Source organism: Protopterus annectens, chromosome 6.part0 (assembly GCF_019279795.1).
Source record: "Protopterus annectens isolate FY-2018-M chromosome 6.part0, PAN1.0, whole genome shotgun sequence".
Lineage (NCBI taxonomy): Eukaryota > Metazoa > Chordata > Ceratodontiformes > Protopteridae > Protopterus > Protopterus annectens.
The window spans coordinates 1413383094-1413398963 of NC_056737.1; the positions used below are offsets into that span (position 1 = coordinate 1413383094).

The 15870-nt window shown below is 42.0% G+C and overlaps 1 protein-coding gene and 1 non-coding gene across 2 annotated transcripts in view; one reads left to right on the forward strand and one right to left on the reverse strand.

The window, feature by feature from the left end:
* DARS1 (aspartyl-tRNA synthetase 1) overlaps positions 1–15870 on the reverse strand; it is a gene marked incomplete in the record, with an annotated part of 1501614 nt that overhangs the window by 1056943 nt on the left and 428801 nt on the right.
* TRNAG-UCC lies at positions 7960–8031 on the forward strand. Its single transcript has one exon. It is a non-coding gene; the product is annotated as a tRNA-Gly (tRNA).

Sequence of the window (15870 nt, forward strand, 5' to 3'; positions counted from 1 at the left end):
CCAACAATTACATATACTACATCAAATTTATAACATTAGGTGGAAGAAAGTACAGTTTTGTACCTACCATAAATGTAGATGTTCGAGTGTAAACACTGCTGCAGTCATTACACTTGGGTTACCTTGCCGTCAGGCGGTCCCGCAGTCGGCCAGAGTTCCAAAGTCTTGGTCTGGCGTCTGTTGCTGTTGCCTCCTCCCTGACGTCAGTGCGACAGGGGTATACAAGATGCAGCTGACGCCATTTTCTTCAGTTTTTCTTGCCCCAGATGTCAGGTGCCCCCAAATAGGTAGGCAATACAAACTGCTTAGTAAAAAAATACCAAAGAAAAGCAAACAGCCATTTTTAGTTACCAGCAAATACTCCCCATAGGTAATAAAGGGTATATGCCCTAAGTAAATACCAGAAAGTAAGAGGGGAAGGAGGGAGGGTAACCTGGACTGCAGCAGTGTTTACACTCGAACATCTACATTTATGGTAGGTACAAAACTGTACTATGTTCATCGTGTTACACTGCTGCAGTCATTACACTTGGGTAGAATCCCAAAGCTGAGGTAGGGTGGCTGGTTCTATAAGGCATTAGGGGTGGCTATAAGGCCCTGCAGTACAGCAGTGGTGAAGCCAGCTCTGGATTTGGAGTATATAAAGGCAAATGGTAATGTTTGGTGAAGGTATGCACAGAACTCCATGTTGCTGCTTCCAAAATATCCTTGGTAGGTACTCCTCTGAGGTGGGCAGTTGAAGTGGCTGTTGCCCTGGTGGAGTGAGATCTAATGCTGCTAGGTACAGGTTTCCCATGGTGGGTAAAGCAGAAACGTATACAGTGTCCTATCCATTTTGAAATAGTCTGCTTTGAAATGGCTTTTCCCTGTGCTCCTGCAGCGTATGCTACCAATAATTGCTCAGATTTTCTGAAAGTTTTGGTTTTGTCCAAGTAGAAGCGTAAATGTCTGTGAATGTCCAAAGAATGCAGTAGTCTCTCCCCTTTCTTCTGTGGTTTTGGATAAAAAGTTGGCAAGTGAACAGTTTGGTTTAGAGCCACACTTGATACCACCTTTGGCATAAACGTAGGGTTGGTTCTTGACACCCTATCCTGGTGGAAGATGAGGAAAGGTTCCACTGCCATTCGTGCCTGTAATTCTGAAACTCTTCGTGCTGATGTTATTGCCAGTAGCAGAGCAGTTTTCCAAGAGATGTATTTTAATTCTGCTGTGTTAGCTGGCTCAAAAGGAGGTACAGTTAATTTTTCCAAAACAAAATTCAGGTCCTAAGTACGTGTTGGTGCTCTATGGGGCGGTCCTATGTTTTTAGCCCCTCTGAGGTACTGTTTGAGCAAAGGATTAGAAAAAATTGGTGTATCCGTGTTGTAATGAGCAGAGATAGTTGAGGCGTGGATCTTGATGGATGAGAAAGAGAGGCCCTTGTCCAGCATCTCAGTTAAGTATTGCAATATCTGAGGAATGTTTGGGACTAGGGGCTCAAGGCTGTGCGCTTGGTTCCAGGCACAGAATCTCTTCCATTTATCCGAGTATGCTTTCCTGGTGCTAGGCCTTCTGGCCTCCAGAATGACATCCATAATAGCTTTTTAGAGAGGCATTGCCTGCTTGACTAAGGAGTTCTCCATGCAGCTAGATTTAAGGTCTTTAGCTGGCTGTGAAGTATCTGATTGTTGTGCTGAGTCAGCAACTGTGGAATTTGTGGTAAAATCCAGGTTGGTTCTTGTGTCAAGTTCTTTAAGATTGGGTACCAGTGCTGGCGTGGCCAGTCTGCTGTAATCAATATTTTTGGCTCTTAGGAGAGGTAAAGGGGGGAAAGCGTACACTTGTAGTTTTTTCCCAGCTGAATGAGAGGGCATCCACTTTCCATGCTTGTGGGTGGTAGCTCCTTGTGCAGAACTTCTGTAATTGGCAATTCTTTGTGGTAGCAAAAAGATCTATGTCCGGACTCCACCATTTTTGTTTCATCAATCTGAATATTTGTGGGTTCAGTTCCTATTCGTGAGGGTCCATAATGTTTCTGCTTAGGTTGTCTGCCAGTGTGTTTTTCTCTCCTGGCAGGAACTGTGCTTGCAGATGAACTTGGTAGTTTATAGCTGTGTTCCACAAGGCCATGGCTTGTCTGCAGAGGGGGTAGGAGTGTGTGCCCCCTTGCTTGTTTATGTACCACATAACTGTGGTGTTGGTCTGTCTTTAATAGTAATTGTCCTGGATGCAGTAGGTCCTTGAAAGCTATAATAGCATTTTGTACAGCTAGCATCTCTTTTTGATTGATGTGGAGATGTTTTTGCTCTGTGGGCCACTCGACCTGGATACATTTTCCTGTCATGTGTGCTCCCCAGGCGTAATCCGATGCATCTGTTGTCAGTGTTTGCCTGGCTGTGGGTTGAGTGAAAAGTTGTCCCTTGTTGAGGTGACAAGTTGTGCCCACCATCGAAACTCCTGTTGTAGGCAAGGAATTAGTGGTATAACTGTTTCCAAACTTTGACAGTGTTGAGACCATACACTCTTTAGGTAGCATTGTAGTTCCCTCATATGCATTCTGGCATATGAAATTAGTAGTATGCAAGATGCCATGTAGCCCAAGGCCTGCAGAATTTTTCTTGCAGGGAGTTGGGTCTTTGTTGCCATTAATTGAAAATATTGAGTCAGTTGACCTTGCTTGTCTGGCGTGAGATAAGCCATCTGGGCTATTGTGTTCAAGCTGGCACCCAGGAATATTAACTGTTGTGAGGGCACTAGTTTTGATTTGTTTTTCGTTTACTGTGTACCCCAGGCAACTTAACTTTTTTACGTATGTCAGATGCTTTAGTAGAATGCCCTTGCTCTCTGCTTGAATCAGGCAGTCGTCCAGATATGGATAAATTTGAATTCCTTTTTGCCTGCAAAATGCAATTACTGGTGCCAGGCACTTTGTGAAGACCCTGGGCGCAGTAGATAAGCCAAAGGGCAGTGCAGAGAATTGATAGTGCATTGAACCAGCTAGAAATCTGAGGTATCTTCTGCAATTTTGTCTGATAGGGACATGCAGGTATGCCTCTTTGAGGTCCAAAGTCACGAGCCAAGCTTTCTTGCCCAGCATGGGAAGAAGCTGCTGTAGTGTCAACATCTTAAATTTCGGAACATCCAGGTAAGTGTTTAGTGTAGAAAGGTCCAGAATGGGTCTTCAGGCTTTGTCCTTTCTGGGTCCAGAAAGAGTCTTGAGTAAAATCATTGTCCTTGTTCCTGTGTTGGTACCTTTTGAATAGCTCTCATGTCCATGAGTGCTGTAATTTGATTTTGAGCCTCTGCCCGTTGATTTCGTGGCAGATTTGGCATTCCTTTTAGCCTTGGAAAGGTGTGGAAATGGGACCTGTAACCTTGAGATACAATGTTGAAAACCCATTTGTCTTTGGTGATGCAATGCCAGTTGTGATAGAAAAGTGCCAGTTTTCCTCCTAAAGGGGCTGCCAAGAGAGAGAGTTGTTTGGCAGCTGTAGTGGAAAGTCATTGAGGCTGTTTTTTTATAAGGTTGAGGCCTGTCTTCCCCTTCTTTTTGGCCTGGTGTGCCCCATTGTCAAGGCCTGTAAGGTCCTTGCGTCTGACCTCTACCTCTTGGACATCTGTATCTGCCCCTTTGAGGTTTATCTGTGACTGGAAAGGACCAATTCTTTGTTGGCCAATTTCTGTTAAAACGAGGAGGCTGAACTTGTAATAAATCTTTTACCGTTTGCATAGATTTTGCCTTATCCTCCATTTTCTTTAATACCTCCTCTGCCTTAACTACAGACAGCACATCCCGCTGTAAATGTGCATCCAATAGTTTGACCTTAACATGATCTGGTAATGTATGTTCCTTTAACCAAGCATGCCTTCTAATGACAGAGCCTGTAACTGCTGCTCTACAGGAGGCCTCTAAGGAATCAAACCCACATTGCAAAGTATGCTTTCCTACTTGTTCAGCTGCATGCAATAAATCCTGCATTTCTTTTAAGTTAGGAGGATCTGAATCTGGAAGCATCTTTTTTTTCAACTGAGACATCAAAAACTGCTGATATTTTAGCATGTGAAACTAGCAATGAGAGCCTTGAATTGCCAAAGTGGCAGACGTATATATCTTCTTTCCCCATCTGTCTAATGCTCTGGAATCTCTGTCAGAGGGAACTGGGTTTTTTGCTGATGAGGCCTTAATCCCTTTGGGTCCCTGTGAAATAGTTTCAAGGTCAGCAACAGGGCTTTTGTACAGAAATTTGTGAGAGTCAGGAACTATAATATCTACCAGGTTTAACTGGGGCTGGGGGTAAGGAGTCAGGGTTCAAACTGGATTCAGTGTACACATCATCCACAATGTCTAAAACTGGTGGGATAGCAAGGGGTCTGTGTTGGGGCAATAAAAGGAAGTCTCTGAGTCTTTTCTTGGATTCTGAGTAATCCTGGCCTTCCCAATGGAAATGCTCTCTCATGGTATGTAAGGTCTCCCCAAAGGAGTAATCCTCAGGCGGAGAGGCTGATGGAATTGATTCCTCAGCATCAGAATCCTCATAAGGGGGTAAAGAATATCCTAGGTCCGAGGAAGAGACAGAGGAAATGGACACCTGGTCAGAAGATTCAGTCTGCATCCTGCCTGGGCCTTTTATCAGGAGGGGGATGGGACCCCCTGATCAGGGTGATAAGGTCCTCGGCCATTTTTAGCATTTGTTTCTTAGGCATGGAAGCCTGTCCTGGAGAGAGTTGTGTCTGTTTCTTAGCCTTTAAGGGGGACTTAGACTTAACAGAGGGTTTAATAGTTAACTGGGTAAGTCTGAAAACACCCTTTGTAGCTGTGGATTGCTCAGCTACTTCAGTTTCCTCTGTAGGCTTAGGATCGGTATACTGAAGGCCTAGTGCGTCCGAAGGCCCAGCCAGTTCCACGTGGGAGTCGGAGGCAGTCTGTGGAAGCAGTCGTTAGGAGCTGCGTAGGCGCCTCGCTGAGAACCAGAGAACCGGCGACTGGCCTAGAAGAGGCCTCGTCGTTCGTTTTGGGCCTCGGATGCCTGTCCTTGTGCGTTTTATGCATTGCGGTCATCAGAATCAAACCGACGTTTAATAGTGCGCTTGTTAAACCTAGCACAAAACCGAAAACCAGTGACGTCGTGGTGAGGGCCTAGGCATGGAATACAATAGGAGTGGAAATCCTTATGAGGTATTTGCTTCCCACAAGAAATACAGTTATTAACTTTTTCTGACATCGGTCTGAGGCAAGAAAAACTTTCCCCAATGGGGTACTTAGCTTTTTTAGAAGACTTCAGTTCTGGATTCGGAAAGAAAATCTCAGAAGTCGGCCGACCAGCACTTGCGAACTGCTTCTGCTTCGTGCACCGCGCGGCAAGAAAGACTGAAGAAAATGGCGACGGCTGCATCTTATATACCCCTGTCACACTGACGTAAGGGAGGAGGCGACAGCAACCGACGCCGGACCAAGACTTTGGAACTCTGGCTGACTGCGGGACCTCCTGATGGCAGGATAACCCAAGTGTAATGACTGCAGCAGTGTAACATGATGAACATCGATACAGTAATTACAAAAGTAAATATAAAACAATTTACCAGGGAGCTCATGCTCTAAGTGCAATACTGCCCTCCAGGGTACGTGTTACTGTGGAACTGCAGGGCCAGACCTCAGAGCACCTCTTGGACCACTTTATTTCCACAATAACACACACCCTATCAGGCATAATTGTTTGTGTATCCTGTATATTCTGAGCTAAAGGGAACAATTAGTACCCCCCAAAAAATTATTTTGTGAATTTACAGTGAGTTTTGAAATTCATAGTTTAATTTAAGCAGTTACTTTTACTTGCAGTTGAGGATTTGCAGTCATGGGTCTTGCATTTACAATAGGTAGACCCCTACACTAAAGACTATTTCAGTTATTTATTTGTGGGCAAACACTCAGTTCAATTCATGCGATAAAGAAAGCAAACAAAGAAAAAGTACATTACAAAAGCAAACATAACTTTGGAGGAAATCACATAAATGCTATCAATACTTTTTTTCCCCTTTCTATGACTGCAGTGCAATAAAGGTATGGATTTAAGGGTGGATCCAATTCAGCCCTCATTTCCAATGGTGCTGTCTTGCAACTAAAACATATACACTCCAAAAAGTTAATCCTAAACTATTTGCTTTTATTTTGCCAGATACTATAACCTTCAAATTCCTATTGGTCTTCACCAAGGAATACAGTATATGAGAAAAAACAAATGTGTTTTGGAAAATGCAACAATAAGTATGAATGATTTGATGCCAATATAAGGGTGATGAGGGCTCTTATCTTGATGTAGAAATTCAAGTCAGACATAGCTACCATTTAAATGCTGTGATAGGATATGCTAACACAAAGAGGAAAACTAGAAACATCCTGTCAGCGTCAAACATCAGACCATTCAAGCTATCAGGAACATCAAACAATAAACAGCTGTTAAAAGCGGATCATATGATTTATCTTTTGTTTTCTATGGGAGCACTATCTACAAATGAACAATGAAGTCAAGTTTAGATCTTTAAACAAATATACTTCACTATACAGGAACTTGCAAAACACTTTCTTCGAAGCAAAATAGTATCCTACTGTATGCAGCAGATTGTACATATATATAAAATATCCTAATTGTTGGCAGGAACTCACTTAACAGAACAGTCACAATACTAGACAGTTTCTATACTCCTGGAACCAAGAACAGTCTTTTATAAGCGTCTCCTTTTATGCAGCCTCATAGTACTTCTAGTAAATGATAAGCAGGCCACAGAGTTTTCATTTCTGTTCCAAAGTACAGCAGTGAGGAAAAACCAGCACACACAGCATATCAAATAATGTATAGTAAATAAACAGTTATCAGGCATCTGAGGTGAAAACAATGGAGTCAGGGTTTGTTCGTCAGAAAAGGGATGTGGAATAAGGGGTTTTACTTTAAGTAAGAGTTATATTTTTGACATTTCAACTAAGAATATTTAATAGCCAACTCTGTTTAACTACACTCCAAATGAGTCTTAAAATGTTCTCCTAATAAAAACAGCAAAGTTATGAATAAAAACAAACATTCCTGACTAGTATAGTGGCACTATGCATCTTCATCCATCTCAAGAGTATTACAGGAAGAACTTCCAAGAATGTCCTGGTTCTGAAGGTGCAGAGATGTAGTGTGAAAAAAGGAAAGCAAATTACCACACTGCTTCTAGCCATTAGATACACAGCACAGTAAAGAAATCAGTAGAAGGTAAGAAGGCAGCAAATTCAAGTGAGAGATGAGATTTTCCCAAATAGTGTAAAGGTAAATGTAACAGACTGCCACTCATCTATGCTGAATCTGAAATTTCTGCTGGTAGCACTTTCCAAACATATCCTTCCCTGAGCAACATCAAGGCTTCTTGTTTGGATTTCTGGTGCATTCCCATCTAGATGCACATCTAAAACATAAACAGCTCTGCATCCTGCAGGATGTGGAGTTTTTCTGGCTCCAAATACTGACTGCTTAACATCTGTAGCTGTTTAAGAATATGAACAATACAGTGGCACTTGTGAGCACTAAACTATTACACTTGGGCAAAATATAAACTTTACTACATCAACACAGTCGATGCACTGACATACAGGTTAAATTAGTCAGTTTGAAAACTGGCATCTCTTATTCAGTAAACTGTTTCTGTAATTAAAAAATGGGGTATAAAGTAACAGTAAGGTGCCATCTTCTTTCTTTTCATCTGCATGTTTGTTCGCATTACTAAAGTTGCCAGAAAGGACAGCTACCGAACAAGATTAATCATGCAATGCACATTTTTCTCATTTCTTCGAGAGAGAAAAAGTGGTCATTGGCCCTATCTGTGTGTGCAGTAAGCATCCCCATTTATGTGCAAGTGTGTAATAAAAATTTCTAAATCAGGAAGGAAGAAAAATGGGGCAGAGCAAAAGTTGTCCTGGATGAAAACTGCCAAACCATCACACATGTAGCATTGGTGGTATAGTGGTATGCATAGCTGCCTTCCAAGCAGTTGACCCGGGTTTGATTCCCAGCCAATGCAAGAAATCTGTACAAATCTGTACATTTAAGTCCTAAAAGGATGGACACACACTTGCTGCTGCATCCCAAGAAAAGATGGTGCTGCTAGACAGTACCTTTGCACCTTGGTAAAGGTAGAGTCATTCACCGAGGGAAATACAAAGTATATTCATAAGATCAGAACAATGGCCAGTGACAAGGAGACAATACAACACCTGACAGCAGTTTTAGATCTGAAAAGTAAGTCAGCCAAAGACAATGGAATTGCTAAAAAAGCACAAAAGCAAGAAAACGTAACAGACTCAAAGTATGCTGACATTAAAAGGAATCTGGAAAAAAGAAGCTTAATACCCTTTATCCACCCTGTGTGCCCCTGGAGCTCCAGTTTGGCAGAGACTTTTTTGTTAATAGATGCAGAAGATTATTAAAACAGTGAAGTCTCTGTTACAAATTCGAGATGATTAAAATAAGACACAGACTGTCATATCAGTTCTTCAAAAGGGCCATCTGCAGTGGGTATACCACTTGCATACATCCATCTTGTGCATTCTCACATAACTCTTCAAAGTTCTAGTTCCCAGAAATGGCCACCCATGTCCTTTTGGAATATACATGGATGCCTCAGTTGAAACTAAAGGTGTGTGCACCTCAAGCATCCCCAGTTACTGACACACCCATATTTAAACAGAGGGTTTCATCTGCAGGAAGACACACAAGATAAGGTTAAAGGGTAAACAGAAGGAGATTGCACCAACTGCAGAGGATACCTTTCAAAGACTAGGTGACACGGTAAGCACTCGCATATTTGTTGCAACTTACTCTGAGGTGTCCTCTACAATGAATGGAAAACTTATGTGGAATCCCAAGTAATGCATAAAACAGTTACAAAGGATGGAAGATGTTAAAAAAAAAAAAAAAATGGAAAGACTTCAGGGTAACAAGTCTTAAATAGCAGTCTTTGCCAAGCGTACTACTACTGAAGTGGAGTGGATGTACTGTTTCGAATAGATAAGTACTGTTAGCCATGCAGATGATGAATAAATATCTGCATATGGTCTATATTATACCATCGAATGCTTAAAAAAGCAAACGACGAATAATCGACCCCATGTAAGCAAAACCTTACAGTCTCAAAAGCTCAGAACAGCGATTTTTTTTTCCAAGGGGAAAAAAAAAATCGCTGTTCCAAATAAAAAAAAAAAAAAAAAAAAAAAAAAAAATTGAAAGAATACATAAAGTGGGGGGATTCGCCCCCACCAACCCTACTTAAATAGGGTTCCTGTCAGAAGAACAAAGATGCATTATGTCGAATGCCGAAAACACAAAATGAAGCGGCTTTAAGCAAATTCTTTCCCTGGGAAAGAAGTAGCTTGGCCGCTTCTGTCACTTTGCTGTTTTTGGCACTATAGTGCGATCTTGGAGTTGGTATATTTAAGTAGGGGGGTGTGGGGGGTACAGCCCCCCACATGGGGGATGGGGGGGTGAAGCCCCCCACTTAAAATAGTGTTTAGTGTGGGGTTTTTTTTTGTTTGTTTTCTTTTTGGGAAAAAATTTGCTGTTCTGGCTGTTCGCTCTTTTTTTGTTTTCGTTCTTTTCTGGTAGATATAACAGCGTTCAATCTTTTGATCGTTTGCTGTTATAACATAGACCCCTTAAACATACCAACTCCGAGATAGCACTACAGTGCCGAAAATGGCAAAGTAACGGAAGCGGCCAAGCAAATTCTTTCCCTGGGAAATAATTCACTTAAAAGCCGCTTCTCTATTTTGCCTTTTCGTTGTTTTAAGATGGACCAAGATGCATTCGATAGAATGTGTCTTTCGGTCATCTAATAGGAACCCTCTGCATAGGCACTACAGAAACATGCCCTAGAGGTAGCCATTCCAATGGTGAAAATGCCCTATTACCTTGTTGACAAAGGGCCTACTAGCCCTGGAGGGATATTATATATATATATATATATGGATATGGAAACACTTTATATGTTTGATATCCTGAAATATCAAATTTCAGAATCTCAAGCCCATAAAGTGTAAAGGCTAAAACACTGAACACCCAGAAGTGCGAAATTCAAAATCTCACATTTCGGAGATGTTGAATTAGTGATTCTGGTGTTGCGATGTGTTCATGTAATCAGGTAAGTGTTTATGTTTTAAGGGTTTTGGGTAGGGGCTACAGTGCGCGTTAGTGTGTTTTGTTACTGTGGTGTGTGTGTGTGCAAGGGGGGTGTAGCTTGTGTGGTGGTGTTTCGTGTGTTTGTGTATACAGTGCGAACTTGGAGTTAGTATATTTAAGTGTGGGGGGTGCGCAGCCCCCTACATGGGGGGTGCAGGGGGGGCGAAGCTCACCTACTTGTACACAGGATTGGGTTGTGTGTTTGTTTGTGGGGAGGAAGGTGTGTGTATGTGTGTGTGTGTAGTATAGAAGTCGCGATTTTGAATTTCGTGCTTTTGGGTGTTCAATGTTTTAGTCTTTCCACTTTATGGGCTCGAAATTCAGAAATTCGATATTTCGAGCATATAAAGTGAATATATATATATATATATATATATATATATATATATATATATATATATATATATATATACGGGATCCAGACACATGCTCGACTAGCATATGTCCAAATCACAAAACATCGAACACACATACACGAAAGTGCTTAACATTGGCAAGCGCTTCCGTGTGTGTGTGCCTGTTTCGAAATTCCCTTTTCCCCACTGTAGTGCGATCTCAGAGTGAGAATAATAAAGTAGGGGGTTGTGGGGGTTCCAGGGGGCGAAGCACCCCTGCAGAAACGTAGATTTTTTTTTGAACTACACATACATGGAAGCGCTTTTCGATGTTATGCGCTTTTGTGTATGTGTGTTCAATGTTTTGTGATTCGGACATATGCTAGTCGAGCATGTGTCCTAGACCCAGATATATATATATATATTTATATATATATATATATATATATATATATATATATATATATATATATATATATATATATAGTTGCTAAGCCAACTGGATATGGTTTGTTTAGTAACTACAAGTCCACCAAAACAGCTGGTTCAAAGAGCAAATTTAACGATACTGCAGTCATGTGGCACAATTCCGCAGTGGAGTTTAATTTCTTCACCAGAGATGAAAAAAATTCCTTCAGAAACTCCATTTTCAAATCTGACCTTTCCAAAAGTCTGAGAAAGCTGAAATCTGTACTTTGATGATGCAATTGCTGAGGTCAGGTCTAGGTAAAAAAAAAAAACATTCCTGACATAAGCTATGCAAACTTGAAGATTTCAGGAAGAGGAAGGCACAAAATCTCTCTCTCTCCCCCCAAGTCTTTCTGCCAATATAAAAAAACCTTTTCTGTTTACTTCTCAAAATTAAAGGACTAAAGGAAAATGCAGTTTCTGAAGAAATTCCTTCATTTCTGACTATGCGAAAATGTTATTTTGCCAAAACGGACTTTGTCACTAAAACAAGGTCAAATAAAAATTATATCCCTTCCACTTTGGAAGAATCCATCATTACAAGCTCAGTACTATATAGTTCAGCTTTGATGTTGCACAATTTTGGAGCAAAGGTTGTGTGACCTCAGCATTTTAACATACAAGCAAGATGGGATGCAGTCCAAACTTGATGTTTAATGGGCTTGCCCCCTTTCACAAAAACAAGTTGATCTTACTTCAGTGAAAGAGGCCAGTTTGGTAAAATAATGCTTCTATCCATTCTGCAATTTAGCAAAATGCTATATAGTCCCTTTTTCCACTTGTTCTTATAATGGCCCAAAAGGATGACATTACTACTTCTTCGGAATAGTCTTCCTCTCCATATATAGCAAAGTACTTTTCTTCTTCTTTTGACTTTTTCCTGGTTAGGGGTCGCCACAGTGGATCACCTGTCCGCTCATGATTGGTAGTGGAGTTTTACAGTGTCGAGTTGCCAGCCCGGCACCCAACCTTTCACGGAAGGCACACACATGCACACACTCACGCCTAGGGTCAATTTAGAGTGTCCAATCCACCTACAGCATGTCTTTTGGGATGTGGGAGGAACCCATGCGACCACAGGCAGGACATGCAGACTCTGCACATAAGGCACCCCAGCACAGGATCGAACTGGAGAACCTCTTGCTGTGAAGCGACAACACTAACCGCTGCACTACCATGGCAATACTTCTCTTACACTATTCAAAAGTAAACTGGATGAAAGGATTGGTAACTACAAATCCATCTCTGGTTTAGCACCCTTGTCCCTCATGCATAGGGTCAACACGTAAATGTTCTACGCATCTCTGGATTACTCGTACTTAAAATATAAGGGCTAAAAGCTTCATGGGAATGTATAACCAGGCTTATAAAGATTCTCACAGATCAACAACCTAGAAAGTACCAATGAACTTATTTAGATCTCACAACTAAGGACTTAAACAATTCAAAGCTCCTTTCCTGTTTCATACTCCAATGCCAGTGTGCATCATTTCAAACAGCCTTCTTAAAAGCAAACTAATCTTTAATGAACTAGGAACAAACTCAGCCGGGTACTGTAATACATTTGCAAAATCTCAATGACAATTTACCTTCTGGTGGTAGGAAATGCAAAATATTGACATTATGAGTTGTCTGATGAAGCGATGAGTTAATTGCGAAAGCACTTACCTTTGTTCACATTTAATAAAGTGTTTTGCCTCTAGCCTTGTTGGCTCGGTACTACATTATTTTATATATTTCTTTTTAAATATTGGCAGTATTGTCTGGTTAGAGGCCTTCTGAAGTCATGCTACCTGGTGCAGTACTAATACGTCACCTTTAATACCAGTAAATGCAGCATTATGAGATGTGGCAAAAATATCTAAATTCTAATAACAAAAAAATGGTCAAATCATAAAAATTATATCATTAAAAATATAATAATTAGTATGTTAAACTTTGATGAGTGTGCACAAACCAAAGTCAGAAAATTATATTTTGTAGCCCACCTCAATCTACAAGGTAAGATTAGTTACGCCAGGAAAACTACTCTTCTACTTTCTACCTTTTCAGACTCTCTACTGATTACATTTCAAACAAAACTGAAATTAAGTTAAAAGGTTCAAGTCCTTATTAAAAGGACATAAGGATAAAAAAATTAAAAATTCAGACAGGCACCAACAATCATTATACTCTACTGGGCACATTACTTAGATGTGGCTTGTTGAACAGAACACTCATCTTCAACTACTCTTTTCAAATCTCATGATTTGTTTTATTCACCATATTCTCTAATGCCTGCTTTTGCACAAGCACACTTCTTAAATCTACAGTGCCGATACTGAAATCACATTCTAAAGTCTGTTCCAATGCATGCACACACTTCAATGCAATTTATATTTTTTGCAGTTTTCATACTTTAGCAAAACAATGGTTATTATACAAGATTGCATACCTGACCCAAAGTAAAGTGCAATGCTTCTTATAGTCAGTTTTCTCTCTCCCTCTCTAGGTTTGCCAGATTTCTGACCTTCTTTTCATATGCATTTCTGCAAGTATAGTACAGTTGTTTACACTTACCTGAAATGTAGATGTTCGAGTGCATTCAATGTTGCAGTCATCACACTTAGGTTATCTGCCTGCAGATAGCCCTCAGTCGGCCCGAATACCAGAGATTTAGTGTTTCTGTGTCAGATGCTGTCGCTCCAAGACTGATGTCTGTTCATCAGGGGTATAAAAACAGGCAGCCGACGCCATAACATCTGTTTTTCTCGCCCCAAATGTCAGGAGACCCCCAAACAGGGAGCTAAGTTATGGTGGGGAAAACAGCACCAATAAAAAATAAATACCAATACCCCTGAAAGGGGTCAGTAATAGCCACTGAGATTAGAGAGAGAGAGAGAAAAACCAGAGGGATGGAGGAAGGGAAACCAGAACTGCAACAGTGAATACACTCGAACATCTACATTTATGGTAAGTGTACACAACTGTACTATGTTCTTTGTGTTTCACTGTTGCAGTCATCACACTTGGGTGGATTCCCAAAGCTAAAGAAGGGTGGAGGCAGTAAAGAAGAGTGAGGGCTGGCTAGTATGCCTTGCAGGACTGCTGTTGCAAAACCTGCCCTGGATTTGGAAAAGATAGGCAGGTGTTAATGCTTGGTGAAGGTGTGCACTGAACTCCAGGTAGCAGCTTCCAGGATGTCCCTGGTAGGGACTCCCCCGAGAAATGCTGTAGAGGTAGATGTTGCCCTAGTAGAATGTGTTCTGACCCCCTGAGGGGTTGGTTTCCCATGGTGCTTGTAGCAGAAATGGATGCAGTGTGCTATCCATTTGGATATTGTTTGTTTTGAAATGGCCTTGCCCTCTGCCCCTGTTGCAAGGCTGACTAGTAACTGGTCAGATTTTCTGAAGGGTTTAGTCTTATCAAGGTAGAATCTGAGATGTCTGTGCATGTCCAAGGAGTGCCTCCTTTCCCCTTTATTTTGAGGATTAGGGAAGAAAGTTGGCAAATGGATGGCTTGGTTGAGAGCCACACTGGACACCACTTTAGGCATGATGGAAGGGTTAGTCCTGAGGGAAACCCTGTCAGCATGGAAAGTAAAGAAGGGATCCACAGTCATAAGTGCTTGTAGCTCAGACACTCTTCTAGCTAAAGTGATGGCCAGAAGAAGGCTGTTTTCCAAGAGAAGAATTTTAAGTCTGCTGATGCAGCAGGTTCAAAGGGGGGAAGCGTGAGCTTTTCCAGTACAAAGTTAAGATCCCAAGCAGGGGTGGGTACTCTCCTTGGTGGCCTTAAGTTGTTTGTCCCTCTCAGGAACTGTTTGATAAGAGGGTGCGAGAAGAGAGGTGGCTCAATGTTGTAATGAGCCGAAATGGCTGAGTCATGTATCTTAATGGGGGAGGAGGACAGGCCTTTGTGGAGTAGATCTGCTAAGTAATCCAGGGTTAGAGGCAGGGAGGGCAGAGCTGTGTCCTCTCCTTTAGATAGTATCCAGGAGCAGAACCTTTTCCACTTATCAGCACAGGATTTTCTTGTACTGGGTCTTCTGGCTTCAAGAATGGCGTCAAGCACCTGCTTGCTTAGGGTTGCTGGGGGAGAATTTGAGGGATAAGCCAGGCTGCAAGACCTAGGGTTTGCAGTTGTGGATGCAAAATCTCCCTCCTGCTGAGAGAGCAGGGGTGGGTACTGGTGTAGGTGCCAGGGTGGCACCGATGACAGGCTGCGCAGGAGAGGGTACCGGTGCTGGCGTGGGAAAGGCAAAGATTGCGAGATTTACCCATTGAAAAGACAGAGAATCCACTTTTCAGGCCCTGCTGTGAAGATTCCTGGCGCAGAATTTACTGAGCTGGTGGTTGTAAAGGGAGGCAAAGAGATCCACCTCTGGGGTCCCCCATTTCTAAATCAGAAGGTTGAAGGTGCTGGGCTCCAACTGCCACTCGTGTGGGTCTAGGAGATTTCTGCTTAAGTCATCTGCCAGTGAGTTTTGTTTGCCTGGCATGAATTGAACTTGCAGATAGGCTTGCATGTCCAAGGCCGTGTGCCACAGGGCCATGGCTAACCTGCAGAGTGGGTTCCCCCCTGCTTGTTGATGTACCACATAACTATGGTGTTGTCTGTTTTTATTAGCAGTGGTCCTGGAAAGAGTAGGGATCTGAAAGCTGTCAGGGCATTCTGCCCAGCTAGAATTGCTTTTTGGTTGATATGCAGATGAATTTGACTTGGGATCCAGTGGCCCTGAATGCAATTGCCATCCAGGTGTGCTCTCCAGGCATAGTCTGATGTGTCTGTGGTTAGGGTCGGGGCGGCGTGGTGTTGAGAAAAGGGCAGTCCCTTGCTGTGGTAGCATGCTTCTGCCCACCAAAGGAACTCAGTCCTTAGACAGGGTATGATAGGAATGACTG